Here is a 4,190-nt window from a genome sequence, read left to right as displayed (position 1 = left end):
AAAGATGGAGGGTCTATCGGACCTATTATGTCCATGCCCCAACACTCGAATGGTCACGAGGTAACAGTTGGGTGTAGCACATTCAGAGGCTGGTGTAAGACCACCCCATGCACTTGGCATTGGTGACATTTTTTGGTTATATCCATGCAATCAGACATCATTGCTAGCCAATAATATCCGAGTCTTTTGATCTTCATTTTCATTTGCGGCCCTGACTGATGAGCGCCACACAGTCCAGCATGTACTTCTTTGATAATTATCTGTGCTTTGGCTTTGTTCAAATATCGTAGCCACATCTGGTCGAATGATCTTCTGTAGAGAATGTTTCCCACCATGGCATAAGACATGTCTCTTCTTATGATATGATGTGCTTCGGACTTGACTTCTAGCAGCTTTCCACTATGAAAATATTCTATTAATGGCTTTCATCAATCTTCATTGATGTTTGCAACTGTATTTATTGCTTCTTCTTTCCTGAGCTTGTGTAGAGTGTTGAGGTCAATTTGAGACAAGACATATATTCCTTGTATTGTGATTTCAATGGAATCCTCTTGGGGACATGCCATTTCCTTAGCAAGTTTTGTTAGAGCGTCGGCATTGGCATTATCTCCCCTAGAAATCCGGTAGAAAGTCACATCAAGAATCTGATCCAGCAGCTTCATTGTGTACTGATGGTACTCTGCTAATCTTGGTTTCAAAATTTTGTATTGTCCGGCGACTTGCTGGATGACGAGTTTAGAGTCGCTATAAATGACAATGTTCATTATATCCATTGAGATTGCCACTTCCAACTTGGTGATTAAAGCTTCATATTCTACTTCATTGTTGGTGCACGACACTGTTAGCTTGTATGAGAACCTCAACATACCCTTATCTGGCGTGATAAAGATCAAATCGATCCCTGATTTTCCTAGTATAATTGTGCCTGATCCTTTGTCTTGTCTGACTGACGAAGCACCGTCGAAGTACATCTCCCAGCATTGCGCACTGGAAAATTCCATTTGTAGTTTTTGCTCGTCTGGTAACTTGTCATTGAGAGAGGACTCAGCTGACAGTGGGTGTGCAGCGAGAAAATCTTCTATTATATGTCCCTTAATAGAACAGAAGGGAACAAAATTTATATCAAATTGCAATAAGATCATTGACCATCTTGCTAAACGTCCGGAGAGTGTTGGTCGGGTCATCAGATATTGCAACGGATTAACTTTCGAGATTAGGGTAATCTTATGAGAAAGCATGTAATGTTTAAGCTTTTGAGCGGTGAAAATAATGCTAGACAATGCTTCTAAAAAGGTGGATACCTTATCTCTGTCGGTATTAGGCGACGACTCATGTAGTAGAGTGCATTTTCTTTACCCTCATCATTGACTTCGGCTAACATGGCTACGAAAGAATCATTTAAGGCCGCGGTATAAAGTATCAACGGTTTCCCTGGGATAAGGGTTACCAAAATAGAATGTGTCATTAAATATTGTTTAACGTCCTCAAAAGCCTGCTGGCATTTCTCTTCCCAAATGAATTTGGCATCCTTTTTAATTAATTACTAGAAATACTGAAACCTACCTAAGAGATTAGAAATAAAGCGTCTCAGATATGCCAACTTCCCCTGGAAGGAACATAGTTGTTTCAAGGTTTAGGAGGAGACATTTCCAAGATAGCTTTAATTTTATCCGGGTTGATCTCAATTCCCCGATGACGGAAAAAGAATATCAGAAATTTCCCGGAAGTAACGCCGAAGGTGCACTTTAAGGGATTCATTTTAGGGTCATATCGTCGTAATTGTTCGAACACAATCCTCAAATCATATAAATAGTTTATTTTTTGTTTACTTTTAATGACCAAATCATCGACGTAGCATTCTATTTGGTTATGGATGAGGTCATCAAAAATCTTTGTCATTGCTCACTGATATGTTGCTCCAGCGTTCTTTAGGCCAAACGACATCACTGTGTAGAAAAAAATTCCAATCGGTGTTCTGAAGGCTGTAATTGCTACATCCTCGGGAGCCATTATGATTTGGTTGTATCCCGATGATCTGTCCATAAAGGAGAAAATTTTGTGTGTTGAAGAGATATCCACCATCATTTCTGGTTTTGGCAGCGGAAACTCGTCTCTTAGCGGAATCTCGTCTCTTAGACATGCTTTGTTCAAATCCCTGAAGTCTACACAAACACGGATCTGTCTGTTTTTCTTCTAAACAGTTACAATCTTAGCTAACCATGTGGGGTATTGTTCTTCTTTTACAAAGTTGGCGTCTATTAATTTCTTCACCTCGTTGATGACTTGGTGTTCTATTTCAAGGCGCATTCTCCTGAGAGCTTATTTTACTGGGGTTATATTCTTTTCCACCCCGAGTTTATGAACTGCAACCTCTGCTGACAGTCCTGACATCTCATCATAGCTCCATGCAAAGCAAAAATTTTGTTAATAGTTTGATCAATTTTGAAGATTCTCCGTCATTGAGTAGAGAACTTATAAATGTAGGTCGTGTTTGTTCTTCAGTCCCAAGGTTAATCGCTTTCAATTCATTAATGGTAGATTTAATTTCCTCCTCAAATTCAGGCAAAGTATCTTCTATTAGTTGATCAATAGAGTCATCCTCTATATCAAGGCAATCCTCTTCTGACTCTTCTGACTCAGAGTAAGTTCTTTTGAGTTGGGAGTTTGACTTTAACATTCCATAATTTTTTTAAAAAAAATTGAAATTTATCTTTTGGTATTTTTTTTGGTAAGTTTCCCTGTTGAATTAACTTTTGAACACAAGGCGTAAAGTTACCAAAAGGCAATTCCATTAATTCATTAGGATCATTATTGACCTCACATTTGGTTGAGGTTTAGTTTTTCCTCTTTAGTAGATTAAGGTCTAGCCATAGGACTCTCCTATTGACTATTCTTAGAAAACTAGAAAAGGCACCCTCACCACTAGAAATTCCAAACTCTTATCTACTCAACTTGAAGTTCCCCATGTTGGTCTCAACTTCTAAATATTTAGTAGGTGGGGTCACTATGGGGGAAACTCAAGATGAGTCACCCGTAAGACTGCTGAACTTTAAGGTTGACCCTGGGTGTTGGTTTGGAGCTGAGGCACTCACTACACTTATCTGCACTCACAATCACTCACAACCCTAGTCCCAAATTTTTAAAAACCCAAACTTTGCCAAAATTCTCAAGTTTACCCAAAATACCCAAATTTGATCAAAATTCATTTCAACCCTTTTGAAAACCTCCAAATTATCCAAAATTACCCAAAATCTCCAAATATGGCCAAATTACCAAAATACCCCTCCATAGCCCAAAATCCCAAAAATTCTAAAAATTCACATAAAATATCAGTAAATCCCAAATAATCCCAATTTTATTTTACTCAACTACCATAGGACCCAATTTGGCCAATTTGACCATATTTACCAAAATCCCCAAATTTGCCTTTAAGGGCCCAAATTTCCCCAAATTCAACTCAAATGTCCATCAATTTGATCTCAATTGACCCTAATTTCAATCCTAAACTCAAATTCACTTCTTATATGGCCAAGCTAAACCAATTCCAAGCTTAATTGGCCCATTATTTGAGCCCAATTGTGATTTAGGTCAAAACCCCAATTTTGATCATATGACCTAATCTCACCAAATTGAACCCATAGCCTGGTCAATTGGCTCCAATTAATATTTAAAAATATTTATAACATTTCTACACATCAAAATCAAGCATCAATTGGCCTTGGTGAAGCCTCATATCCACTTGATTTTGGCCTAAATCCAAAATTCCCAAATTTAGCCCCAAATTGGCTAAGTCCCCAAATTTCACCCAATTGATTGCCTTAACTCTCAAATTGGCATCCAATTCATGTTGAAAACTCTTCATAGGGTCCCCATTGGTCATTTAGAATAATAAATTTGGACTTAGCCCAATGCTAACCCAAGCTAGACCCAAGCCTAGCCCAATATGACCAAATTGACTAAAATTCATAATTCCCTCAAATTGACCCTTCAATTGAGCTCAAAACCACTTCCATCCTTCAACAAAGTTATTCCTTATGATCATCTACACCAAATGCAACAATTAATTGGGCCAATTTACATGGCTATCTTAGACCAAACCCAAGACTTGGTCATTTGCACCCACTTGGACCCATGCACTAAATGTGACCTAACCACCCTAAAGTCACCAAATTAACTCCATCACAGTCATT

This window comes from Phalaenopsis equestris, unplaced genomic scaffold (assembly GCF_001263595.1).
Source record: "Phalaenopsis equestris unplaced genomic scaffold, ASM126359v1 Scaffold233110, whole genome shotgun sequence".
Lineage (NCBI taxonomy): Eukaryota > Viridiplantae > Streptophyta > Magnoliopsida > Asparagales > Orchidaceae > Phalaenopsis > Phalaenopsis equestris.
The sequence above is the reverse complement of the archived record's forward strand: the minus strand, read 5'-3'. Positions refer to the sequence as shown.